Source organism: Pogona vitticeps, chromosome 14, assembly GCF_051106095.1.
Source record: "Pogona vitticeps strain Pit_001003342236 chromosome 14, PviZW2.1, whole genome shotgun sequence".
NCBI classification, from domain to species: Eukaryota; Metazoa; Chordata; class Lepidosauria; order Squamata; family Agamidae; genus Pogona; species Pogona vitticeps.
In genome coordinates this window covers 19,710,894-19,738,816 of record NC_135796.1, presented here as the reverse complement: position 1 = coordinate 19,738,816, position 27,923 = coordinate 19,710,894, and the positions used below count along the sequence as shown (strand labels likewise).

The window sequence follows — 27,923 nt, the reverse complement described above, 5'->3', positions numbered from 1 at the left end:
GACTTGTCAGGGAATTCTGGGAGGTGTAGTCCGAAGAAGGAGCCCTGCCTAAGCTCCGAGACCATGGCAGGCAGAATCACAGCACAGGGTTTGCAACTTGCAGTGGGCGTGAGCAGCGAAGCAAAGGCAGGACCCCGGTCTAAGGGGAGACCAAGAACAAACCAGATCTCCAGCCTATTCCCAAAGGCTGGCTCCACCTTTGTGTGGTGCTAAGCATGCTACAGGATAAGGCCCAGACGCAAATCGGGGGAAGGGGGAGGGGGAGCTTGCTGCGGTTTAATGGTCTCGTAATTATGTGTTGCTTTTATTGTTTTTCATTTAATGTTTACTGCTGTATTGTGGGTTGTTTGTTTTTAATGTGTTTACCACCCAGAGTGTTCTGGCAGATGTGTGGGATATAAATGATAAGAAATAAATATATCCAGGGTCTCCTGGTGTGAACTTGTTAATCCAGGGTTCATTCACATTTCCTGTGATGCCAGCCTGGGAGTTTTCCTTTCCCTCAAACTCTGGGCCTCTGATGGCAGGAGCCACACCATCCTCATGGGGGGAGTTAGAAAACCAGACAAACCCAAGGGATCGTAAACACACGGCTCGGACCTTAGGGAACCGGGTTTCGACACATGCAAAGCAACACAGGGCACAAAATGCTGAAAGACAAGAGTGGTCAAGAAGATGGGTTAGGATTGTCAGGCCCCCTGAGTGAATTATGAGAGGTGGGGTAGGTGGCCGTTGTCAACCAAGGACAACAGCCAAGGCAACTTCAAAACCATCCAGTATCTCCTAGAGCTGAATTCTTAATGCCTGCAGCCACCTCCCTCTAGGGAATGAACAGAACATTCATTAAATTCTTTACTTCTCGTCACTTTTCTCAACTTGAGAAGATACCTCACTGAGGAATGGCCAAGCCCTGTGAGATTCTTTGCCTTTAGCCGAGAGCAAGACAAGAGATGCCATCTTTCCCCCCACAAAGTGCTCCAGAATTTTCTCAAACTGTTTCTGCAGAAAAACAACATCATTTCCCCTGGAGAAACCAAGTGTGCACAGAAAGCAGAATAATAGGCCGATTGTTCGACGAGATGCGAACACCCCATCCAAGGCCTCTGATCTTTAGAAGTGCACAGAAAAAGCCAACAAACAATTCCCATTCTGTGCAATTTATACTATTTGCATTACAGCACTATTTGCCTAGTTTTGTGTTAACTGGCACAAGGAAAAACATTCTCATTCTTTGGTCTAGAGAGCCACAAACCATCACGTAGTACAAAAACCATTTGTTGCTTTCTCGGTCCTTGCTGAGAATCAGAAAAGTGAAGATTTATATCTCTCACATTTCATCTTCTGTGACTTAAGAATCAGTGCTCAACTCCCAACTCCCCTCCACACCCCAATATGTATATCATCTGCTTACATGCAGTTTTGCAAACTCACCAAGCTGGCTTAATCAAAGTATATCTAGATGGACTGTGGATTTTCCTTGTGGCCAATGTGGCTGCTTTTGCTCAGCTGAGTCTAGGTGGAGCTGTGGATTTGTGACGTATTCTGCACCCACTTCCTGTGCATTTGGAGAAATTTACTGGCACCTGAGCTTTTGCAAAAGGCCTCTAAAAACAGGCAAGGATTTTCTGCCACCCCTAGGTCATGGCTGTGCTGCAAAAAAGCAAAGCAAATGAGAGAGAGGGAGAGAGGGAGAGATTCTGGATCCAGATGTGTTTGGCACAGGTCTCCTCTGTGCCAATCCAGGTGGGGTGAGGCGAGACTCCCCCCCCCCTTTCTCCCATCCTTGGCAGCTTCCAATCCCTCCCTGGGTGGAGTGCAAGGATGCCTGCGTGGCTGAGGCAGGGCCCTTTCCTCCCGATCCTCAGAGATTTATTTGAGGTTTCACACAATTTAAACAAGTCCTGCTTTTACGCCTCGAGTTCCTCCCCCCCTCCCCTCTCAGCCTTGTTGTGACACAGCTCTCTCGCTCGCTCGCCCTGTGTGTGTGTGTGTGTGTGTGTGTGTGTGTGTGTGTGTGTGTGTGTGCGTGTGTGTGCACGGTTGTTTCCATGTGTGTGTGTACGGTTGTTTCCACAAGGAGTCCAAAGGGATGAGGCAACGTTTTCCATCCACCTCGCGGCTGCAGAGATCTCTTTTTACAGCTTCCAAAGAGTGGGAGGCTGGCCAAGCTGAAGCAGCGTGTCCAGCTGTCCCCTCAGCAGGCGCTTGTTTTTCTGGGCACGTTCTCCACTCTCCACCTCACACAACCAGGGCTGGGCCGTCACTCGCCCACTGCTCCAGTGGGGACCATTTTGCCTGGAAAGGCAACCCTCTGCACTGTTTTTTTTTGGGGGGGGTGAGAGGGGAGATTAAGAGGGGAGGCAGACCCAGCCTTTGTGAAAGACCCTTCAAAGACCATTTACTGGCCTCCTTGTCTTGTTATGCATTTGGCAGGTCCAGAACTGTGGGACCACAAAGAGGCCACATCCCCGGTCAACTCATGTGGGAGCAGGATAGGCCTCATGACGAAACAGGCTAGGAATTCTGTTTGTGCCCGTCGGAGGTGACTGGGTGCAGCTTCTCCAAGAAAGATGGATGCTTTGCTTGGGAAGAGGGTGGTGAAGGAACAGGCCCTTCCTTAGCTTTTGCAGATTTTCTCTCTTACTCTCTGCTCTGACCTGGCCTTCCTTCTCCCTAGACGGCTCCTCCTAGTGCGGCTGGTGTCCCTTGCTTCTTCTCCCATCATCCCTTATTTATTTATTTTAAATAGTTTTATCCTACCTTTCTCCTTAGAAAGGACCCCATGTGGCTTGCATCCTTAGAAAGTCAATATTTAAAAGCCAAAACCAGGAAGTATACATATATGAAAAAGGAAACAAACAAGTATTATTATTAAAAATGGCAAATAAAATCAGTACTAAAACACATTTAAAACCGAGTGCAGCCATCCATGTAAAAGCTCCTCTCAGACCACCGGTCATTAAAAGGAAAAGCCTGCCTGAAGAGAAACGTCTTTGCCTGCCCGTGAAAGGACAGCAAAGATGGGGCCCGGCTGGCTTCCCTCTCTTGGAGAAGACACGGCATGCGGCTGTCACTTCCTCCATCTCCACCTTTGTCAGCCAGAACAATTTTATACCTATCACCATTCCTATCTCAGCGTATTTCTCCAAGCTCTTTTGGGCTCTTTCATAGGAAACAAAAGCGTGCTTTATTTTTAGGGTCACTTTTGCAGGAGAGAGGTGAGGGGCAGAGTTTGGCATTTCCCTTTTTTGCAGCTGAGGTGCACACCAGCTAGCACCAATTAGGACTGCCCTGGGACTTGAGAAATTCCTTGTCACGATGCCCCATCAGCCCAAAGCGATGTGAATTTAATGAATAGTCTTTACGCACCAAGAGAGGAGGCAGTGCATGTTCAATATCCGGCCTGGGAGATGTTGCACAGATGATTCATGGCACAGGATCAGGGCCTGGATGAGCGTTGCCCTCAAATGCTCAAAATCCCCCTACCAGCACGGCCACTTGCTTGGAGGATCAGGGCGTTGTCTTCCCTTTACCAAGCTCTGAGCAGCTACGGAAGCTTCCTTTGCCGTTGGTTGGGTTCTGCGGGCCAGTCGGCTGGCCAGCAAGCCTGTCTGAGAGGACCAGGATCTTTTCCGGGTGTCCTGCAGCAAGGGGGCTGGTCTGGGCAGAGACACAGAGCACCCCAGAGCCCACTGGGTCTCCTTTCAAGCCAGCCAGCCAGACCCTGCATTTCCAGGTAATGTAGGGGTATAGCGGCCTTCCCCCACTGAAACATCATTAGCTGAACACAATTCCATCTCCTCAGAGACAGACACCCCATTGGGAGCCATCTCTCCCCCCCCCACACACACACACACACACAGCTAAAACAGAGAATGGGAGCTGGTTTAATGAGATCTGATAGTGGCAAGATCCTCGCCTCCATTGCATCGATTCACAAACTGGTCAGCTGGGCGGGGAATAAGCAGGCCTGTCAGAGGCAATTGCCTCTTGAGCCGTCCGGATGTCAGGAGAGCCCTCGCAGACATGCAGAGCCGCGCTGTTTATCCTGCTGCGCTCAGAACGTGCCCCTGCACCCCTCCAAAGTCACATCCTTACTGGTGGCCAAGCGGAAAAAGGAGAAACGCTCCTTGTCCCCTGGCCTAGTGGCATTCGGCGGCTTGCTCCCTCTGGCCCTGGGGCAGAAAGCACAAGGGTGGCGGGGGGTGGGGGTGGGGGTGGAGGGAAGCTTGGGTCACCCTTCGGCCTCCCTTTTTCCCAAAGCATAAGGATCTAGCCCCCCCCCCCCCGTCCCACCAGTCCTGTTGGAAAGACCAGGGGCCACCAAGGGAAACAGAGTCCTTCTGACCACCAGCAAACAGTGGTCACTGGCCCACCGCAGCTGGCATGTGTGAGGCACCGCCTGCTGTGCCCCTTACATCAGAGTATTGCGGTTGCGCAGGCAGCTTGATGCTCTCTGGATGCAAGAGCCCCTGTGTGTGAATTACAGGGAACAGCCCCCCCACACACAAACAAACAAACAAAATGATTTTGACTTCTGCATTGTGGGGAGGGGGCCCTGGGCCCTGAATGCCATCCGTTTCCAGCTGCAGGCATAGTTCTCTGGCTCAACCCGTTTGGGTGCCTCGTCCCCCACGCTGCGTTGGATGGGCTTCGCCCAAGTCCCCTCTCCTCCCCCCTGACTGTTTGATGCGCCAACCATGGGGCCCCTTGTGCCATTTGGAGGAAAGGACAAGAGGACAAGGCCCTTGGGTTTGCCTCCAAAGCTGGGGACTCACCAGAAGGAAGCAGGCTTGGCCCTCCTCTCAAATCTTACCTCTCCTGTCCCTGGGATGTCACAAAGCTGCACACTGCGCCTCTGATGTGGGGCCCCCAAATCCTACAGGAATTGGGGTGCTGGTGACTTAGGAAACACAACTCCATCCTCTTCACATGGTCTAAGCAAGAGGTTCTGGGGGGGGAATTCACTCCCCAAAGGGAAAAAAACTATATCCAGGCCTCGGCAACAGCTCACCCTCTTTGCTAGGCATGCATCGGAGTAAGCCTGCTTGGGGGTCCTCCCCTGTGCCCCCCCAACCCTTGCTGGAGCACAGGTGCTGGTTTTCCAGTCGGCTGCTGGAAACGCTTAGCCGAGGCATCCCTCTCTGTCAAATGTGAGCCGGCAGCCCCATTTCTCGCTTGCCTGCCGCTGCCACGAGGGTGAGCTGCAGGCCTAACGTTTTCCGACAGAGTCGTTCCCAGGTTTGGCAGCTACAGCATCCAATTCGTCTCCTTTCAGGGGAAAGTTTATTTACTCTGGGGGCTGAGCTGACAAGCCAGAACCTTACATGATTACTGCTCACCCAAATGTTTGTGTAGGAATGGGTTTGTGGGAGAGACGGTCCTCCTGACATTTGGATGGAGTTAGCCGGGGCAGGTATCACGGCTTTGATGACCCTAGCCTAAGGAGATAGACGGGGGGGGGGGGAGCCACCTCCTTTCTTTTCTTCTACAACAGAGGAAGGAAGGGGCAACTCATCAGCAGTGCCACAGCTGGTGGGCTACAGGCAAAAGATGGAGCAGGGAAACTTCTAATTAAAGGAGCAGGGGGCCCTTGCTGTAAAAAGGACTTATTCTGAGACAGCAATACAGAAGGAAGTCTGTGGCCCAGTAAATAAGCATGGCATCATGTGCCCTTTGGAATCAGCATACAGTTTCAGTGCAGACAAAGTCCGAGACCCCCAGATGGCTGCAGGCTTCCTCCCTCCCTCCTTAAAAACTTGGCATGCTCTGGGGAAGTCTCTACAGAATGCCCTGTTCTTGTCTGGAGAATGGAACCAGCAGTAGGATGCAAACTTTGCTATCCATCTCAGGGTGGTGTCACCCTGGATCCAGAGTGACCATGATGCCCCCCCATGTGTCCTGGGGGAGGAGAGGCTGGTGAGGCTCTTCCCCCTTCATCCATAGGTCAGCCGGTGATGGCTAGCAGCCCTCACTTTGCTTGTCTCAGTAAACGTTTTTCTTCCTGACTTCCTCCTGCAGCTTGCAAACTTTAAAAAAAAATTAATCCCATCATTTCAACAAGTGTAACAACTAAATTATCATCTTTACATGATTAAAGTCTGTGCAGTGTCTTTTCTTGGCAAACATTACATGCCCATAATTTTACTAAATGTAATAAACCAACCATAGAACTATTAATTTTACCATGGTATTCATAACAATTAGAAACGCGTGAACCTTAAAATGATAAAAACTGAACTGAATGCAAAAATAGCCTCGAATGCGGAGGTCCCAGCCTGCCGCGATGGGGCTAAGCTGATGCTAAACAGACTGGATGTGGCAAAAGCTGCCAAAAAAGAGAGAGAGCTGGCTGGAGGGGGGCGGGGGGGCAGTGGAACACAGTCTGGGTTGCTCTGATACTCTCTGAATTGCCCCAGGAGAGCTTCATTGGGAGGGGGCTGGGGCTTATTTGCCTTGCAAAGAAGAGAAAGCCCCACAACCCTCCACCCAAGTGTTCCTTCCCCACAACCCAAACTATCTCTCAGGGCTGGAGCTAATTCTGCCAAAGGAAGTGGGGGAAAAAGCCCTCCCTCTCCCCCCCCCCTCGCTGCCGGTACAGGTACACCAACCTTGTGAAGCCAGGTTCGTTCTAGGATGGCCACTTGTGCTCCCCTTAAAAAGGAGAATGAAAAGAGGACACCGCTTTGCAGTAATTGAGATGCACATTTGCAGAATGACAAATGATCCCCAGAATTCAAAGTGAGAACCAATGCCTTTCACCCAAGTGGGCAAAAGTGCGGTTAGGATTGCATCTGAAAACAGGCCCTTTACCCCTTGGCCTGCTCTGTTCTCCTGCTGTGTTATACTTCACCCAACAGCCAAGCTCAGCGTCTTGGTTCTGCCACCCATGAGCCAAACCAGCACCATGAGGGCGGGCAGGGCAGAGCTTACCTTGCCAGCTGACTCCACCCTGTCTCCTTTCTCCTGCCATGTGTATTCCATATGGAAGCCCTTTTCCCATCAGCAGCTGTCCATGGTGTTCTGACTTCCTGGCTAGAGGGGGGGGGAATATGCAAAGAGGGGATGCAAAAGTGGATTAATTAAAGCCTTTTTTCTCAGAATGTGGCATTGAAGCAACTAAAAGGGCAATGCACTGCTGATAATGTCCCAGTAGCAATCTACATAAGGGAGGTGCAGACCAGGAATGCTTGAATGTTTTAATTAAGGGCACAAGAGCCCCAGAAAATCTCCCCCAAGATACACAGAAGCATGAGGCATCTGTAGGAACCATTCTCTGACTGAGGGAGTTATGGGCATTTTTAATCTACGCTTGGGTACAAATGAGCTTTATTTGCACACTAGAGGTCCCAGCTTCAAATCCTGCTGTTGTCTCCCAGTATTCTATCCACCCAAGCAAGAATAAATTTGTTCTTTCACTGTACTTGTTAAGTTTTACAATGACTGTAAGCCACCGTGAGCATAATGTTGTAGTGGAAAGGTGGGGTAGAAAAGTGAGAAATAATAAAGAATAATAATATCTTGAAACGCTTCCAGGAGGTCTGTGGTTTGAGGACTGTCTCAGTTTTTTGATCAACCCACAGCTCTCCACTCCATTTTATCCTCCTGGTGCACCTTATACCCTCTTCGTCTTGACGGCTGACGGTCCTGCATGGGGACGGGTGGGCAGCTCCCGGATGATGGCTTTAAAATATTTAAAACTCTCTCGCTCCCGCCTCCAGGAGCTTTCCACCTTTCACTCCGTACCCAAGGGCATTGTGAGGACCGATGCATCTGGAAGGTGCTCCCCCACCCTAACACAGACAGGCTCCTTGGGGGAACAGCCACTCACACGTGCACCACACCAGCTAGTTGGCCCGCATGCAGCCGGGACCAGGGAAGTGTCTTGGGCCGATGGCAGCACTTGTTGAAAAATTGGAAAGCAAATCGAGGAGAGCGGGGCAGTCAAAACAGCTTCCTGCTGCGCCCAAACTGTTCCCGAGTGAATATTCCAAGGACTGGATTGTTTTCTTCTCTTTTCCACCACGGCTTTTTTTTCTGGAGCTGCCAGATGGAGGCTCCTGGCGAAGCCAATCCGTCTTTCAGCTTGACTGGAAACTCTGCATTCTTCCTTCTTAGGAACATGTCAGAGTCGCTCCTCTGGCCCATTCCTCTCCTGGTCACACACTGGCAGAGGCCGGCGCTGCACTGCACAGTCCACTGCTCTCCTCCAGCCTGGAGGGCCGGCTTCGTCCAGGGCCAGCCGGCTGGCTGGCTGGCTGACCTCAGGCTGGAGCCCGGCCCAGTCTGTCTGGATGCAGTTCAGCCGCAGGGAAGCCGACTGTTTGGCTTGGCAGGCCGTGGGGATTCTTCGCAGGGCCCGGAGAAGCCGAGTCATTTTACAGCCGGTGACCTCGGGAAGGGCCGGACTGCATCTCCTCTCTTCCCTCCACGGCCAGCACCTCACGAGGACCCCCCCCCTTTCACCCTCCCTGGAGGGACAGGATAGGGGCCTCTTTCTTAGCAGCCCAGGCGGCTGCAGGGGAAGGAAATCCACAGCTGTCGGCTTGTGAAAGGCCAAGGACCCATCCTGGCAGCATCAGAGAAGGGAATAAGAATAATAAGGAGCAGAGAATAAGAAGGTTGTGTTGGAATTATAACATTTAGTCTTTAAGATGCCAATGCAGGTTTTTGTTTTGATTTGGTGGGGCTTTCGCTAGATAAACGAGAGTTTGTTTTTTCACTTTTGGTTATACACAACAGCAGGTGCAAGGGGATTTTTTTTCCCCCTGGGACATAGCGGGGGCGGTCTGAGGAGGCACCCTCCAGGCCACATTTCTGTATAGGAATCCTTCCTTCAGAGAAGGTGGTCCATTGAGCGGGGGGGCGGGATATCCTAGAGTACCCCCCTGCCTGCAAATGGCCCTAAATGGAAACCTCTCCATCCCTGCCCTTGGCTGAAGGGGGGCCCACAGAGTCAATACCTGGGCGTCAGGTCCCAAGTGTCATTTGAGGCTGGGTGCTGGAAGGACAGGGAAAGGGAACAATTAAAGCACTTGTTTAATTGAACGTTTGATGATTTATGGGGCCATAAAATCATCTTTTCCACTTACAGACCAAGGCCTGGTTCAGGAGACAATTGACTAATGGACCCTCACTTCCACTCAGAAGATGGGACACTTAGCTCAGCTGAAAGCTTCCTCTCCAAAGCTATCCTTCATGCCACCCGATGGCCCCTGCTTGTCATTTCGTGGGTGACCCTGCTCAGGGTGCACTGGCCGATGGGGCTTTCCCCACACCGCTGAAAGATGCTCAGCAGCCCAGCAGGAAGGTGGGTGCCTCCCAACCAGGTGCCACCCCCACCCCCCACCCCTTCATGAGAACGAAAGCTCCAAGGAGAACCTTCTTCAGAGAGACACAGCATACTGAACTCACGGATTGTGGGGAAGCAGGCAAGAGGAACCCTCCGGGCAGGAAATGCAAGAACAGACACAACCTCAGCCTGGTCGCCGCCTCCAGACAATTCCAGGCATCGGGTCTCGCACCCGCCACCTCCGCCTCGTTCCCTGCTGCACCTGGAGCGCTTCCCTCCCGTGACTGTGCTCTCTCAGCTGGGCCTGCTGGGGCAGGAAGGGGAAGCCTTTGGTATTCTCACCTCTGGCAGGAAACAATTTCCCCCACCAGTTGCTGGGGAAACCAAGGCTCCACCAAGCCAGGTGGAGCCTTTGGGGAGAAAGAAGGAATGGAGAGGCTTTTCGGAGTGCCTGGGGAGGCTCCCCTCTTTCTTCAGGACCAGGCCTACTCAGCGAGGTGGCAAAGGTGAGGATTTTGTTGCAGATCCAGGGGTGGTTCTCCTGTTCTGCTTCTTCTCAGCCTCCTACCACCTCGCCTCCTATCTTCTGCCAGCCCTGCCCCATCCTAAACACATGCGTGCACAGATTTGACTGCCAGAACACACTTTCTTGGCACAGAAAGCATTCTCCTCTTCTAGGGAGAACAGTCCTCTGTTTGAAGGGCTGCTAGGAGATATTTCTCCTCTTGAACCTGTGCTCCATTTGCATGGCTGCCCACTACACATTTGATCTAAAAAACCAAGAAACCAAGAAGGAGGGAGATCAGGAACCTCAGAGTCACCCAACATCCACAGGTAGACTCACAGTAGGACCACAGATAACCTGGTCACTGTTTTCCACACTCAAGTGAGATGTGTTGCAATTCATTAAAACAATTTTAAAATACACTTTTAATTTTGCATCAGTACCACTACATTAAGAAGTGTTTTCTGCTAACTAGTGCTTTCTCTTATCCTCATTTTTGATTGGGTGTTCGTGGCCACTGTCCCTGTCCCTTCCGGTGCTCTGTGGACCCTTTTCACCCCTGCAGCGCCAACCAGGTGGGGCATCTGGAGGAGAGATGGGTGGCTGTTCCCAACAGAGAGAAGGGATCTGGCACATTGTCCCCCAGGCCCTGGGCGCACCTCTGGAGTGCTGGGCCCAGCCCCATACTTCAGTCAAACTCATTTCCCTCTCCACACGGTCTCTTTCCCAGCCCTGGTGGTGGCAAGTTTCCATGTCCTCCTCTAACTCTGCTCCCCCCACACACATGCTGCAAATGTGTGGGGGGGGGAAGAAGGGTAGGCACCGCTAAACCAAAGGTGAGGCAAAGTCTTGTCTCTTGCACTCCAGGATTTCACATGCCACAGAGTTCCTGTTTTATTATAAATCTCACCCAGCCCCCAAGACGCCCACAGATCTTGTGCTTTTAATTGCACAGTCCATCAATCCTTCCTCCATGCTGGCATAAATGGAGGCGACTTCACCCGTGAAGGGTGATTATCTTTTATGAGTACCGGAGCTCTATAACTCAGGGCTGCCCCAGAGAGAGGCCGTCAGCAGAGAGCAAAAGTCACTCACACACTCGGTGGCCTTAGCAGAGGCCCCACAAGATGGTGGGTCTTCTTCGGCACAGCCAGCATCTGACAGCTCAGGCAAGAGGGGCGAGCTTGGCTAGGCTGGGCCAGGACCAGTGAACCGGGAGAATTGTGTAGCTGATTCTCAAGGACGCTTGAGAATCAGTGTCGCGGAGCGCAGCTCTCTTCTTGCAAGAGAACAGAAACCAGAACAGCAGCTCATTGAAGAACGTATAGCAATCTGGATGCGAGCCGATCTCGTGCTGCTCCAAAGTTCAAACCCAGTTTGTTCTGCTCTCTGAGGAACAGACTAGCATGGCTACATTTCTGGAAATTTTGCAGAAACTGAGAATGACTTGCCACAGCAAGTCACTGAGCCACTAGCCTCCAGTGGCAAAGAAACCTCGTGCTGTTGCTACTGCTCTCCTTGATTTCTAGAGATGTTCTGAGGGTCTCTTGCCTCTTTTTCTTTTGGTAAACAAAGCTTGGCAGAAATTAGTTAGAAATGTTGCCATTACTTGCAACAAGTTACTTTGGGCAGCAACAACAGTGTGACTAAGTTATGTTTTGAAAGGAGCATAATGAGGAACGGCAACATTCCATTTTGGTTACTTTTTAAGTACATTTTGAGGCATTTGCACAAGGATTTTAGCAAATGTTTTTCATCATTTAACATCATTCTCTCATCAGTCCCAAGCCGCATTTTGGGACTATTTGCTGCTTCTTTCTTAAAATTCTTTTCAAAATGTAGTATCAGAAGTCGCCACGAGGGGGAATCAAAGAGTAATTTTAAGGACAAAACAAAGCTGTGGAGTCCTTTTGCCAAGGTGGCAGCCAGAATGGTGTGACATTCCAAACCCTGCTAGTAAGCCATGTGTTATTCACCTCCAGGGAAATCTACTGGCATGTCTTTTCTTCAAGAAGTCAGCCAGGGTCTTTAGGCACCGCCACCTCTTGACATACCCCTGCTATCTTACAAAAAGAGAAGGGGCACTTCCTCAGCCAGTCTCTTTGACTTTATTTCTCTGCCAGAAACATCAGCAACACTATGCTTAGGATGTACGTGTGTATGTTTGCAGTTAATTAGTGGGCCTCCGCAAAGTTCATCAATAATAGATCTTGCTGCCTTGGCTGCCGATTGCACCTTCTTGGTGGGTGGGTGGGTGGTACGAGGGGATGGGAAATCAGAGTGATGAATTGTTGACCACTCTAATTTCTCCGACAGTAATTTAAAGTAATTAAGATTCCTCCCTTAGGGATTAACAAGGTAAATAAAACACCTGGGTGGCAACTAGGAGCCCTGGCTTGGGTATGGAGGCAGGAAGACACCAACATGGTGGCAAAAGACAGAAAGACTCTCGTCTCTTTGCTTTGGGGAAGAAGCAGAAACAGGGACGCAGCCTGTCTGCCCAACTTGATACAGATGCATGACCCTGGCTTGGCTAAGCGTCCCTCCTCTGTTGGGCACAGCCTCAAACGGGAGGGTTGAAGGACCCCCAACGAGCCACAGAAGGACAGTCTCTTGTGCCTGGGCCTTGCTTTGAGGAAGGAAAAGGGATGGGCTACAACAACTGAAATAACCAGCTTTAAAAACTGCAGCAACACATTTGAACAAATGGAAGTCTGCATAAGATCACAGAATATTACTATGAGGCATTTGGCAGAGATGGAACGAATGCCGTGGAATTTCCTGTTCCAAAGACCTAGAGCACTGGAAGGCTTGGACAAGCAAGACAACCTGATCCAGGGCTTCGAAGCCATGTAGGAAATGGCACCACAGGATCCTACTCTGACAGCTACTCCGTGAGACCATTCCAACTAGTAGGTCTAGTGGGATAGTGCCTGACTGCAACCCCCTTAAACATTAGCTACGGCAGTGAGAACAGATGGGAGTCACAATAGAACATCAACACATTGTGAAACCTCATCACGTAAAGCTTAGAAGACACATCCTGTGAGAAGCAAGATGTTCGCTTTGAGTCTTTGCAGTTTTTCTCCAACAAGACTCAGCAAGTGCATGACTCCTCCCAGATACTATTAAGTCCAGTGCCACCTAGTGACTGAAGTATATAACAACACCATCCACGCAGGGTCAAAAAATGCATCCAGACAAAGCCAGAAAACTGAACAAGGTCAGAAAAGTATCTCCTCTGTGCCTTTTCAATGCCGATATACACACCACCTACAGCTTGCTCACAGCTGAAACTCACAGTCTATCAACAGGATCTATAAAATACGTAATGCCACCAGAACACTTAAAAATGACTTTTCTAGAGAACAGTAGGCACCTTCCACATCATATGTCACATATTAACTGGTTTTTTCCACTTCTCTCTCGTACAAAAACATGCACCCTTACTTAACTAACATTCCCTTGTTGTCTGCTATTCTGTAGTCCATACAGAGAAAGAGAGAGGGAGTGAGTGAGAGTACAATCCTTTGTCCTGAATTTTTTAAAATTCTGGGCCCTTTTTTCCTGTGCATTTGGAGCTCCAGTGCTTACAAGGGGAGCCAAAGGAATTCACCCTCCCCACCCACACCATGCCAGCCACTCAAATTACTGCCTCTTAACTGGCACATTAAGCACACTGAAGGCATCTGAGTTTTCACTCGGTGCCCTACTTAAGAATAACAAAGTCGCTTGACCTTTCCACCGCCACCACAATGGCAGGGAAGTGACTTCTTGACAAATGTGCTCAGTAATGGTCTCTGGTCTTTCTCATGCAACTGGTGGAACGGTCTATATCTCAAGCAGCAGGCCGCCCCTCCGCTGCAGCCACACCAAAGAGGCTTGTGATTAATTTGAGTTGCCAATTAATCACCCCAAGTGAGCCTGCTTGTCAGCACCTCCTAACGGGAAGATGCTGGTGCATCCGGTAGAATATGTGAGGAGAAGGAGGAGGAGGAGGAGGGATTTGACGAGTGCCGAATGGGTCCACTCCCATGGCTTTCAAACTGAGACAGATCAAAACAGGAGCAGGGGAGTGAAGGGGGCAGAACCACTCGTGGAGCTTCTTGAAAAGAAACACAAGCAAGCAGGGAAGGCACGTGCTACATGCAAGAATTCCCTCTCATGCACAAACCCGAAACAAACATGTCCAAGAGTCATACCTCTCTGGCTGTCCTCCTGTTGCCAGTTTGCTTCAAGGAAGCCACAGATTGTAGGCACCAGAGCCTGGCTCATATGTCAAGGCTTAAATCTAGAAAGAGGGAAGGGGCAATAATGAGAATATTTTTGAGCTTGCACAGAGTGTCATTCACTGCCCCACTGAGGAGCAACAGGACCTGGAATTAAGGCTAGGACTGGGACACTAAATGTAGGTCATAGGCTGGGGATAGGAGACTCAGCAGCAGTACCATTCCCTCTGCTGAGGCAGTCTCCATACATCTGCAGCACTCTCTATCTGTGAAGCCTCCAGATACATCCCTGGTGCACCATGCTGCTTCTGCATGGAAGAATTATCTGACTTTTGCCATACCCCACAGTGCCAGAGAAAGAGTAAAGTCATCTGGGACAATAGAGGAATTACCAAACTGTGGCAGGAACCCCCTTTCTCTGAGCCCAGCTACATGTTGCAGACAGTCCTGCACTAGAAGGGGGAATGCCGGAAAGGCGGGCTGTATATGGTTGCTAAAACGGCCTGTTTTCTCCTCTATTTTCTCCTCTTCCACCAGCTTTCCTTTGCTTACTGGCTGCAGTTCCTGCAGTGGAAGACTCTCAGCTGGGATGGCCACCCTGCATCCCAGGAACTGCACTTCAAAGCTAAAACAGACAACAAAATATGGCAAGGGATATAACACAGGCAGAGCAAGGCAGAATGGGTGGGTGCAGATTTCAAGGAGCGGTGCCCGCTGCTGTCTTTCTCCAGTGTAGATCTCCCCTCAAAAGACCTCTAAAGTAACCTCAACCTCCTGCTCTAGCATGTGCCTGGTTTTGGGCACCAGAGTCCCAGAAGGAGGTCAAGAAGATGGAACGTGTCCAGAAGAGGCTGGCGGATGGCAGGTAATAGGATCCCCTGTTGATAATTTTGATTATAACGTGTATTCTCATAACACCAGCAGAGTAAGGAGATATTGGTTAGCAGATATACTTATGACACTGAGACAGTAAAACCAACAACTTCGTCTATTTACATATGTACATAGAGAACAGACATTCCCCTGGCAGCATAACATGACCTGAAGCAACACACAGCATAGGAAAAAATGATCTGACTTACAGCAGATAAAGATGTTCATTTTACACATGACTTATGTACAGTTCTGTGACCAATCAGAAAATATATTACTTCATTTTCTGTTACCCAAAGTTTCATCATGTATACCAGTTGCACAACATTAAGTCTTAATCCTTGATACCCACACCTGAACACAATCAGTACCGTGACTAAGGTAAAAACCAGCCACTTTACATTTAACTATATATTTAATACATTTTCATATCAAAATCTCAACATACCCGTCTTCAAATATCTGGAGCACTGTCACATGGAAGACGGCGCAAGCTTTTTTTTGTGACTGCAGAGGGTAAGAACTGAACCTCTGGGCTGAATTGGGAAGAAGGGCGATTCCAGGAAAAATTGGGAAGAACTTCCTCGTGGTATGCGCTGTTTGAGAGTGGAACGGGCAATATCAGAATGTGGTGGTGGTTTCTCCTACATCAGAGATTTTTAAACCAAAGTTGGATGGTCAACTCTTAAGCCTGCTTTCGCTGGAGATTTCCTGCACCAGCAGTGGGAGAAACAGAGGACTCTTTGAGGCTCCTTCTCCCTCCTATTCTATGACTGGCCCCTTGTTTTCCTTCTGGAGAAAGCTGGGATGTCACAGATTAATGCACAAAGCATTAGCGCCATCATGGACCGTAATGAGCTTGGTGGGCTCGGAAGCCGAAGCACGGCAGGGCACAGGCTTCGAAAGCGCCCAAGTGCCACTCAATCTTGGCTCGCATCCTCATTTAACTTTTATTGACAATTAATACCACGGGAAGGGATGTTGTCGCTGTTGTGTCAGGGAAACATAACATTGCTTTATGGCCTCATCAATTAGATGTTTCTGGAAACAACAGAAGTTTGGGCCAAGTGCCAGGTTGGGCTCCCTCCCTCCCTCCCTCTCTCCTCGATTTCTGCTCTCACCTCACTGTCTTTCAGCCAAAGAACATCCAAACTCATAAGGGCTTTCCTTGCGATAAAAGTGCAAGTTGTTGTTTGTATGGTGGGAAGGACACAAGTTCCTCTCCCCTCCCCACCAGCCCACATCTTTATAGGGTGTGATGAAGCCTCCCCACTTTCTGTCTGGAATTTCCAAAGTGTTCACTCTGGTCCCGGGTTGGAAGCGGCAAGAGGCTGCTGTAATCAGTGGGTGGGGAACTTCTCCTGCTTCAGCCAAGTTTTTTCATCTGGAGGAGCATCCTGACTACGAAGCAGACACTCCAGTCCCTAAGCTGGTTTGAAAAGAGGCTTCCCTTTCACTGCCCAAATAAGCATAACTTCAGATCCAAAGTAATTACAAAGTTACTATATGTTCTTTTTGTTTGAGGCCTAAAGATACCTTCCTTCAGAACTCCCAAGGCTGAGCAATCAGACTCACAAATGAAGCTCATGTTTAGCTGCTGATGACCAATCACAAGGCAAAAGCAAGCTAGTTTGTGACATGCTGAATGAAGCAAGCTCCCATGAGGACAGGCAGATCTCTTCTCTCTCTGCAAGGAGGACCCCTTCTAGGAACAGACAAACTATACTGCCTTGTTCTGCCCCAGTTATAAGGCAGGCTGGCCACATTTGAGTAGTACAATGAGCCATGGCCAAGTGGTACTGAAAAAGCTTGGCAGCCCAAAACCTTGTGAGTTGAGACTCTGGCAATTCATGCAATATAAAAATAGGTATCAAACGAAGTGGGAGGGGGAAAACATTTGGAGCAGACACCTCTTCGGATAAGGCAGCTTCTCAAGACAGAAGAAGGCAGAAGACAGCCTCTGCCCTGTGAAGTGCCTGCCCAGGGAAGCTGAGGTGGGTGGTCTCATGTGCCCACTGGAATTCAGGGTACAATCCCTCATTTGAACTTCAAGTGATTTAGATTACAGTTAGCAAAGGTACAGAAATTGGACATCAAACCCCTTAATATCAACAGATTAATTATCTTCGGAGATGGGGGGTGGGATAGAAAAATCTCCTGATTGATCATTTTCTTAAGAAAATGGTAATTAATTATTAACTCTGACTCCCAAAATGAACTTTGAGATTGATCCAACTAATTACACTTAACTAACAGCTGGAGAACATACAGCAAGCTTAAGCAGCCTAGGAGATCAAAGGGGAGATCAAGGTGACTTAAATAACATTGCCGAGAGAGAGAGAGAGAGAGAGAGAGAGAGAGAGAGAGAGAGAGAGAGAGAGAGAGAGAGAGAGAGAGAGAGCTTTAGAGAAGAGTTTCAGTCAGCAGGCACAGCTCCTGCCTGCCCCCAGTTTCCAAGTAGCAGCAAAAACTCAAGTACTGAAAGCACACTGGGCAGCATTTTTGCTTACAAATCTACAGATAGTGGTGGAAAAAGTTGTTCAGTGAAAAAAAAGGGTCCCTCTTCTGACAGTGAATAACTTAATGACACAGTACACTTTAATGCACTTTAGTGTTGTCTAGCTAACTCCAACGAGCCCCATACAACGTGATAACGGACCACAGTGTTCATCCACACACCAATGTGGTCAACCAGGTTCTCTAGAAAGTCTTACCAAATGAGGAGGGGGATTTGGGTTGATACTTAGCTTGACTGATTTTGTTGTTGCGTGTTATACTGTATTTTTTAGTTTGTGTTTTGTCCATTGCCACCATCTTGGCTTCTTGGGAGTGTTGTCCTCCTTTTTATATTTTTTTATGTCACTAGATGCTGTGGTATAGAGATATAATAAATAGAATAAACGCAATAAAACCAAATTAAGCAGTCCGAACTGAATCAGAACGTGAAAATCTTAGGCCACTGAGACAGTATGTGACAGCAATAAAAGCGTAAATGGGAGTACCAGTAGTATAATTGAAGACAAGATGCCCAGGTGGTCCTTGACTGGCCTCTAAAAACTCCTAAAGAGGTTGCCAAGGAGATCAGTCTTGTGTAGGCAATTCCACAGATGGAGGAGCTACAGCAGGGACCATTCTTTCCCTACGGCCACCTATAACACCAGAGAGAGCGATGGCCCCCGGAGAAGACTTCAGTAATCAGGCAGGAAGGTCTGGGAGCAGGTGCGCCTTCAAGACTGCTGGTCCTTAGCCATTTAGCACTTTCCTATTGAGCACCAACACACTGAAATAGGCTTAAAAACTGACCGGTAGCCAATGCAGTTGTCCTGTGGCCATTGCTGGGTTTATATGATCAAAACAATCTATCACAGTAACCAGCCATGTTGGTCTGTTTTGCATTAGTTGAAGCCTCTGGGCCATCTTCAGAGGTAATCCCATATATAACACATTGGAATTATCCAAGTGGGAGGCTGACGGCTCGTGGATAACTGCAACCAGGCAGTTATCACTTGATCTGTCTCTGGCTACAAGTTTAACCTTTGTTCCCTTTTCCAGAACGTGTCTGTGCCAAGTGTTTCAGTGCAGAAAGAGCGCTATATATGGGCAAAAGGCTTTTGCTTCTGAGGTTCCCAGATCTCGGTGTCCTGCCGATCTGCCTCAAACACATCCCACCCAGATCCGTTCTGCTTCTCTCTGCAGATTACAAGAGGGTGATGTGTGTGTTCTGTCCCTCCTAGGGGACCACAGACCCTCTGGCCAGGCACAGAAGAACTCCCCAGTAAAAAGCAATGGCACAGCCTCCCCCTTCCCTCCACAGACACTCAAGGAGGTGGGGGTTGGTTGGTTGTTGTTTTCTCCCATGATGGCATTCCCGCCAAAGGGCACTTGAGGGTCGAACACATTGTCTTTGGAGCACAGCAAAATCTCGTGACCGCAGGGGGTGGAAGCGGAAAGCATCCTCAGCTGCTGTTGGCCTGACTTAACTCAAAGTGACACCTCTCTCGCAACTGGGGAGGGTGGAGGCTGGTGCCAGTTGGACCCCATGGAGCTGCTGGTTTGGGCTGGTTAGTTCCTCCTTGGAGCAAAGGCAGAGGAGAAAGATGTCCAAAGGACACTGTAGAGGCCAACGGCCCCTTTGACCTCAGAGGAAAAGGGGAACGGAAGGAAGGAAGGAAGGAAGGAAGGAAGGAAGGAAGGGACTCTTCCCACCCTTGCCTGCTGTGCCTTCCTCCCCACCAACCACTATCCCAGGCTGCAAGCAAGCCACAACCTGCAGCTGCCAGGACTGCTCTGGAAGGGCCCCGTCAACTCCTCCTCCATCTCAACTTTGAAGCCTTCTGCTGCTGCTGCTGCTGCCTAATTGCTGGCACGCTCTCTCCAAACACATGAAATACCCTCTGACAGAGAGGCTGATTTATTGCTGCCCACTGCAAAACGGAACAAAATCAATTGCCTATTACCTCACTTAGTGAGAGCCTGTCACCGCCTGGATGCAGGCAGTGGGAGAGAGACAGCCCAGGCCTGCTCTGGCCAAGCCACTCCGGCCGCCCCATCCGCTTTCCTCCAGGACAGAGAGCATTGGTTCTGGCTGGGGCTGGTGGGGGCTAGGGTGGGAGTCAGGCTTTCTAAAATCATCCTTGTGTTTGCACTTCCATCAGTTCCTCCCAGCTGGGGGATTCTGCATTCTATAATTCTGGACAGCCCAGTCCAATCCAGGAGGCACCATGCATGTCTCCCACCTATAAGAGTATATACTTTTCTTTGGTCCAGCATCCCTTCCCATAGGAACATAGGAGACTGCCTTTTGGGAAGTTAGCTTGTTGGTCTGTCTGCTCCTGTATCTCTTACTCTGACCGACAGAAATGGGTCTCCAGCTAGCTGTGGTCATCATCTTCACAATCCCAGCCCGCAAATCTCTGTCCTGGAGCCCCAGCATCTCCTAATTCAAACACTTCAAGGAGGCTGGTGAAGGGGATTCGTTATGTACAGGCTCAGAGGCAACCCTGACCTCACACCTCCTTGATCTGGAAAAGTGTACTGAAAACAACGCCTCAATGCCAGCAAAAACTTCAGAGGGCAGAAAACATGTAAAAACTTTGCTATGGGGTAATTGTGGGAAGACGTATGGAGTGAAGGGAAGGGAAGGGGGTCTTGCTCTTCTGTTTGCTGGCGGCTCTTATGCCTCCACTGGAGAACATGTAGAGACTCAGCTGTTCCTACTGCTGAGTCTTCAGGGTCAAGCCCAAAGCACCACTGGCTTGTCTCGGGAGGTGTGGGGGGCACTCCCTTCCTCCCTACTCAGAGAGGAAAGCCACCCGGCCTTGGTGGGAACAAGGCAATGTCCTCAAGCCAAGAAGTAGCACAGAACAATTGCAGGATGTGACTAGGCAGACATTTGTAACTGAGCCAGAGACTGTGCCTGGGTGAGAGGATGCTGTGTGGGGTGGAGAGAAAATTCCCGAAAGAGCATCCGTGGAAGGGGGTAGCATCAGGACTCCCAAGAACAAACCTGGGAACCTTGGCCTCTGCTAGACCCCTTTCTGCTCTCCTTCCAGCTGATTTGTTGCAAGGTCCCTAGTTCCTATGCAGAATCGGGGCTGGGAAGGGGGTCTCTGCTGGAGAGGGGGCCTCAGCTGCCTTCATTGGAGGGTGATGGTAGATGGGCCAGAGACCCCATTGTTTGTTGTCCATTTTACAGCTTCTGAACAGAATACTAACTCACAGAGGGATCGCTGTTTAAGAGCCAAGGACTCATTTAGACCATACAAGTTCCCTCTGCAACCAGCCCTACTGTGAGGTTGGGGAAGTCAGTGGCCCTGAACAGTTCCCTTGGGACTTGGTGAGAAGAAGCCACAGGTCCATTATTGAGTTATATCTATATGTATTTCACTGCCAGAAAGAGATGCTTGTGGGCTTTCCATGAAGTGCAGGGTCGGTTTTGGGGTCGATATCCTGAGTGGGTCCCTCTGGAGAGGCTGCGGGGGGGGGGGGCTAGGGCTTTGCTTATTATTCTGCCTCAGGCAGCAAAAATGTGCCGCGTTCCTTCCACCCCGCATCTCCAGGATTTCTGCCTAAGACACTGCAGAGCTACTGAAGGGTCACCCTCAGAGATGAGGCTGCTCCCTCTTTTCTCCTAAAACGGGAGGCTGCAGAGGCTGCTTGAGCCTCATTCTGACAACCTGCAAGGGAGCCTGCAGAAAGAGGGGGCTGCTCCCACCCTTGTACCTCCTGTAGCCCCAGATGCCCCCCCCCCCCCGCCTTTGCAACCTCACAAGGCCTGCATTGTTCTGGCCTCTTTGCAGGCTTGAGAAGAGGAGGGGAGCTGGAGGAGGGGCAGAGAGGGAGATCTGACCCTGAGGGTATAGAGGAAAGGGGGGGGGGGAGGTTGGAATCTGTGCATTTCAATGGAGCAGACAGCAAAGTCACCCCCACCCCCCTGCCTTTGTGACGCCCAAGAACAGAATTGGCAGCCTTCCCTCCCACCACCACCTCCCCCCCCCACAGGCAGTGGGGGCTAGCCTCCTCCACAGTTCTCTGGGCATCAGGTTACCTGGACAAAGGGGGCTTTGTGGGGAACAGCAGGTGCCCTCTGGGGCTTGCTGAAGCAGCAGAAAGAGCCTCCGGCATGGTTTGTGGGTTGGAGGCCGAGCCTTAGATGGCAAAGAGGCAGAGGCACCTCTTGCCCCCACCCACCACCCACCCCCATTTCTGGTGATGCCACCCATTTTGGAAGTTTGGCACCCCTTCCTCTCGCTGGAAGCGGGGTGAACAACAGCTTCCACTGGGGTTGGATGAAGAGTCTGGCTAGCTAATCGGTGGAGTGGGTCCCGGGCCACAGAGGGCCCCTCCGCTTTCTCCAATGCTCAGCGTGTGCCTGCAAGTGGTTCCCTAAAGATTCCCGCAGCGTGGGGCACCCTGGTTGCTGCCTCATCCACAGAACAGTGGGCATCTTGTGGGAGGTTGGGCAAGGGGATGATGGACCCCTCAGCAGGTTGGCCTCTTTTCCTCTTTTACAGAGGACCTTCCTCCACTTGAAGGGCTATCAAAGAACAGTCCTCTCTTTGAACAGGGATTCTTTCGGAAGGGTGAGCCACATCTGTTTGGAAAGCAACAAACCCTAAGGGGGAGGGAGGTCCAAGACCTGAAACTTCCCATCATCCACCATGGAAAAAAAAGAATAATCTACTTCCACAACCAAATATTTAAATCACCATGTGCAATTTTGCATAATTAGGAATCCTTTTTGGAGGTGAGTGTGGCCACCCAACATGTCGAACACTTTAGTATCAGAAAGGGCTGAGAGCGTGTTGTGGATCAGGGAACAGGAGCCCAGGATCTACTGGCCTTCTGTGGAATGGCCTGCCTTTGAATAGGAGCACTAATGATCTGACCAGACCACTTATTTATCGTCTGGTTTTCCACGAAAAGGGTGAGGGGGATCCATCGTGGGTGCCCACGGAGGGCCTCCTGCAGCCATCCCAGTCCCTTAGTGTGGGGGCTCTGAACTCACACCTCTTAATTTAGCCGGCTGCTGCTTCTCTGGAAGCCTCTCCTGGCACCCTCTGGGGAATTTTTATGAGTGGGATTTGCAGCAAGTATTTTGGGGGCCGGCCCGTTGCCAGGCGCAGAGGACCCGGAGGCACAGAAACCTTAGACTGGTGGCCAAGAGGCCGGGTCCCTCCTGGAGCCTATATTTAGCTAGTCTTGCTCAGCCTGCAATTTCCCCTGATCCACCATCAGCTCTAAGTAGAAAAGGCCCACCCAGAGACTTTGTCCGCTGTGGTTCCCTTGGCCCTTTGTGATACCTTGGGAACATTTCAAAATTCACATTCAAAAGCAGCTCCTTCCACCCAAACCAAGTACATCCCCAGCCAGTTAAAACTCAAGGAACCCCAGTCCTTTGCTCAAAAGACCTCAATCCTCACCTTTGCAGCCTCTCTGCCTTATCCTCTGAGTGGCACAGGGTGGGTAGCTCATGCACCACCAAAAGAGGATACAAGAGGACAATACTCTGAATAAAATGGCCTGTGCCAATTTAAAATTACTGTTTAGAATGTGAACAGAAGTACAATGCATTTCCTGACACAAGTGGCGAAGACTGTGGCCAGGAGACCTGTGTGGTCCTGTTGCCGTCTAGGTGCTGCTCCTGGCCTTGATCTCCTTCCCTCTGATGGGCTCTCTAGTTTAAAATGAGCCTTGGGTTGGTCCCCCCCCCATAGCCCATTCTGACAGAGGAATGTTCACAGGCAACCACCTTTCAGTTGTTAGGAGGGTTCGCTAAAGGACACTAGGCGGCTAGCCACCCTCGTGTGCTACAACCTATCTCAAGGAGTCCTTAATCCAACTGTTCCAGTCTCAGACCACGGAGCTTCTTGATGTGGCCTTCAGCTGCTCCACTTGCTTTCTAGCCGAAGGCAACCTGGGGGAGAAATGCAGAGCCCCCTCCCTGCTACCTGTCTTCCTCCCTCCTTTCCTGCTACTTTGTCCATAGAAAAAGGGCTTTGGTTCAGATCAAAGGAAGAAGCCAGCCTGGCACTGCTAATTATCTTGCACCAGAAATCCAGCAAGCCACCAAAACAAACATAAAGTGCTGTCTGACCTTCCAAAGAGGGTGTGAGCTGGAGGGTCTCCAGTATCAAAATTGATCTGCAGATGCCCTTTCATGGGTCAGCATGCGATGGGATGGGATGGGATGCTGGTGACAGCACAGAGTTAGCCCTGGTTGTTTACCTAAGCAATAAAGCTAAACAAAGTTTCATAATTGCCTCACTTCCTTTGTGAGCTCATCCACTCATGCAGAGTGCCAGATCCAAGAGAGCCAGTCCAGGCCTGATGAACCTGTGCATGGTTGCGTCTGTGTGTCCATGTGATGTCCAAGAAGATAGAGGATGCTTTGGTTTATTGAAAAAAAAACATCACAAGGACAGGGTGGTGGGGGAAGCATCCCAGAGGACCAACGAGCAACCATCTTGCAGCTGAGGTCAGAAGGATAGCTCACGGAGAGTGACTGTTGGGCGTACATGGCCCAGGAGGGGAAGCATGTGCTTCCTTACAGAGCTGCCTGCTTCCAGATGCAGGGAGCTGGGGAGCAGGGAACCTTGCCAACTGGCTGCTGCTCCCGTCAGAAGCAGAGGCTCACGGGGCATCTGTGCAGGTTCCGGGCCTTGGCTGTAGGCAAATCCCTATTGACTTTTGGACGTGAAGCGAAGTCAGGCAATCCAGTCTATTGGAATTATTCCACCATCCTCAGGCTGTGCTTTTATTGGCCCGCTCAATATGCACAAAACTGGGCATGCTTTTAATACCAGATCCTTCTACGTGACTCGTGAGATTGTGCCATCACTCTTAATCCTCCAGGGCTCCTGTAGGGTGGTGCTCCTCCTTAGCGCCTGCTTGTCCAGAAACCTCCACTGCCAGAGATGGCTGAAAACCTGACCCTCTGTGCAGTTCAGACACGGGCAAAGCAAAGCAGAGAGGAGGGCAGCGACCCCCTTGGCCTCCCAGTGAAAGCTTGCAACCCGTCAGTCCGTCACTCTTGCTCCTCCTCAGTTGCCCCTTTGTGGGAAGTGCTCTTCAGCAACAAAGCCTCCACAATACACAAACACACACACACACACCGGACATGGTCAAAGGGCCTCTATGAAAGGCCTCCTCCATCCTTCACGGGATGCTCCTGGCAACAGCAGAGCTCCCTGTGGCCACGGCTTTTTTTATGGAGAGAGAATGCATCATCCAAGCGAGGAGGAGTCCCTGTTGAGTGCCGGCATGAATGACACAGCTCTGGGGCCGTCTTCTGTTTGCTGGGGGACTTTGTACAATCACAATGAGAGCTGCCTTACCCTCGGAGGAAGGCCACCAGAGAAACCTGTTGGATGTGCCAGAGGAAAGGCCGAGAGGCACTCCTCCTGTGCAGGCCACAGGGGATAAACAACATCTCTCTACGCACTCTTTCTATTCATGAAGAAGGCTTGGCTTCAGAGGACTGGATAGCCACACTGAATGTGCCACAGGCTGCCCACAAGATTTGGTGTGCAAACATTACAGGAACCGAAGCAGCTGCCTTCTACTGAGCAAGACTTGGATTCCATCCAGCCTGGGACCGTCAGTCAACACTGACTGGCCGCTACCTCAGCTCTCCAGAGCTTCAGGCAGGATTTTTTTCCCTAGCCTTATCTAGATGTGTTGCCAGGATCATCGGGCTAAGCAGAGGTTCTGTCACGGAGCTGCAGCCCCTCCCTCTCATCTGCCCAGGGGAGTGGCAGCCACGCAGGGACTCCCTGTTAAGATGTTCCATAGGCAGGAGATGTCTTCATCAGCTATGGGGTGCCTCAGTCTCCGCCCTGGTCTTCTCCTGTCCTGGGGTCCTTGATGCACACAGGGCACCCCTGTCTCAAAGGCTGCCCTGACATCCGGACATCCCTTGCACTTGTGTCTCCTTGGACCAGGAGGCCCCTCCTTCATCACTGGTGTCAAGTGGCAGTCTTCGTTGGGATTTTGACCTTGCTGGAATTTGCTTTGGGGGAGGGGGGAGGGGATGGATGGATGAACCGGGACACCCAACCACAGATTTTCCATTCAGATAAGCATTTGGACAACAGGTTCCATAGAGAGAATCAAATGTCCACGTCAGCTCATCTCCCCGTGTTACTCATAGGACCAGCCAGTCCATTTCTCCCTCCTTCCCTCCCTCCCTCCCTCCCTCTCCCAACATCATCTCTGTTCAGGCCGCCCTCTCTCCTGGCTCCCAATTCTTCCCCGAACCAGTTCCTCATTTCTCCTTGGTTACCCCCTGCCCCTCAGCCTGCATTTTATTCCACGATGGACTTTGGACTCATTAATTTTAAGACACTCTCCCCTGCAAAAATCTCACATAATTCTCCTCCACAAGATAGCTACCATTATGAATGGTGTCGGCTCCCTCAGTGGCTGGCAATTCATTCCTCCATTCTCTTCCCCTGATTTAATGACCTATTTGTATTCTATCAATAAATGAGGTCCCCAGCCCCCACCCTCCCTGAAATGGACGAAGCGGCCCTCTGCTCCAAGAGCCCAAGCTGGAGGAGGGAGGGGGAGGGGGAGAAATCCCATCATGGAACCCGGACGTCTGGGAGGATGCAATTTCTTGACTTATTGGCCTCTCCTCTCGGCTGCACTTGAATATTAAACGCTGTATTAATAGCTCACTCTTAATTATCCATGAGTAATGTACTACAACTGGAAAATTAATGGAGGGGAGCGCCACCAAAATGAGAATTTCTACTCACTGTCTCGGATATGTTTTCAAAGCAGGCTGTAGCAGACCAGTGTCAGCAGCCCCTCTGAAGGCCATCCACACAGAGGCCAGTGGGGCTAGACTGAGCTGGCGAAGAGGCCTGCTCTGGGCCACTTGAGCCCTCAGGAGCAGGTATAAAAACAAATGCTTCTCTTGAAACAGAAAGTGGGAGGGAGAGAGCAAGACACACACACACACACACATGCTGCATGGGGCCTTCCAAATACACGTATGTGCCCCCTTTCAGGAACTGGCCTCCAAGCAAAGGAAAAGGCAACTGAGCTGATCTCCACAGCCTGGTCTCCCTGCAAGACGTCAGAAGATGTGAAACAGACCATACCTCTGAGCACCAACAGAGTCCTTTTTTGCATTCAACTGCTTATGGCTGGGTGGATACATCACTCTGCCCGGCCTGCGCTGTCCCTGAGACCCATGTCACCATGTCGTCTGTCTGTCTCTTCTACCTCTCTTACCTGAAAACATGGTAGCTCCATTGCCAGAGTCTGTAGAGATCAGCCCCCTTCTCCTCTCCGAGCAGCAGATCGAGGCTGTCGTGATCTTGCTCCTCTGCTGTTCCTGTGAGTTCCCGACCCTCCCACTTCCTGATTTCATTGCCATGCTCTGGTAGTAAGTCGTAGTAGGCAGTATTGCTTTATGTTCCTGCCGGTTTCACTTTTTCATCCATCACTCTGTTCACCTATGGCCTTCCCTGGAAAGAGGCAGATAAAAAGGATGGTTCTTGATCACTCTCAGCAACTCATGGTCTCTGGCACATGGACAAGACCTTTCCTCTCCCACCCCACCACCGCCTGCCCTTCCACATATTGGCCTGGGCCCTTCTTCCACACATTTGGGTGCAGGTACAAGGCTGGCACTTCTATTGACTCAAGCAAGAGCCACAGGCTTCCTCCTGAGGGGTCTGTCCTGTGCATCCCAAATTTCACAGGCATTCAGTTTGCACGCTGGCTCCCTTTCTGTGTCTGCTGACAGGAGCTGACCCCTTGCAGCAAAATGCAGAGCCCTGAGTTGACCCTCCTCCTCCTCCTCCTCCTCCTCCTCCTCCTCCTCCTCCTCCTCCACGCACCTCCTTGTTGTTTCCCCTGCTCTGCCCTGTCACACGGGCAGGCACAACCCATCCTGACACCCTCTTCGGCTTTCTTGTGTCCTGAGGCAGGTGAACGACGTGGATCTGCAATATGGCCCAATCCCACCCCAGCTGGCTGCCTCCGCCCGAGGCAAGCTGTGAGACGGTACAGGGTGTCTGCTAAATGCTACCTGCGGGGGGGGGGGGAGGAATCTTCTCCTGCCATGTGGAATTAGAGGCAAAGCCTTGCTGAGATGTGCAGGCCTTCCCCAGAGTCTGCTTTTGGGCATTCCGATTAATGGTGGCGACAGGGAAGAAGAAGTTGCCACTTCTCATCCTGACTCCCTCTTCTGGGGATGAGCAGATGACGGGTGGCAGAGTCAGTCTCTGCTTCATTGCCTCCAGCTCTGGCACCCACACTGCTTGGCCCCCTGACCTGTGTGTGTGTGTGTGTGTGTGTGTGTGTGTGTGTGTGTGTGTGTGTGTGTGTGTGTGTGTGAGTGAGTGAGTGAGTGAGTGAGTGAGTGAGTGTGTGTGTGAGTGAGTGAGTGTGAGTGTGTGTGTGTGTGTGTTACTCTCTCCTGCTGCCATCTCTCTGCCTCTCCATATCAGTCTCTCTTCCCCTCTCCCACTCTGGGGAAGAAGGATGACACACACACACACACACACCC

The 27,923-nt window shown here is 50.7% G+C and overlaps 1 long non-coding RNA gene across 2 annotated transcripts in view; it reads right to left on the bottom strand.

Annotated features, from left to right (window-relative positions):
* LOC110083404 (uncharacterized) overlaps positions 1-26,873 on the bottom strand; it is a 34,197-nt gene extending 7,324 nt beyond the window's left edge. The window contains exons 1-5 of one of the 2 annotated variants that reach the window (XR_013539262.1): positions 26,642-26,873; positions 14,000-14,088; positions 6,934-7,035; positions 2,761-2,796; positions 1,432-1,650 (exon numbers count right to left, since the gene is read on the bottom strand). This is a non-coding gene — a long non-coding RNA (uncharacterized LOC110083404). The remainder of the gene's footprint in view (positions 1-1,431; positions 1,651-2,760; positions 2,797-6,933; positions 7,036-13,999; positions 14,089-26,641) is intronic. The other variant, XR_013539263.1, reaches the window with a different exon arrangement.
* Between the last annotated feature and the right edge of the window lie 1,050 nt (positions 26,874-27,923).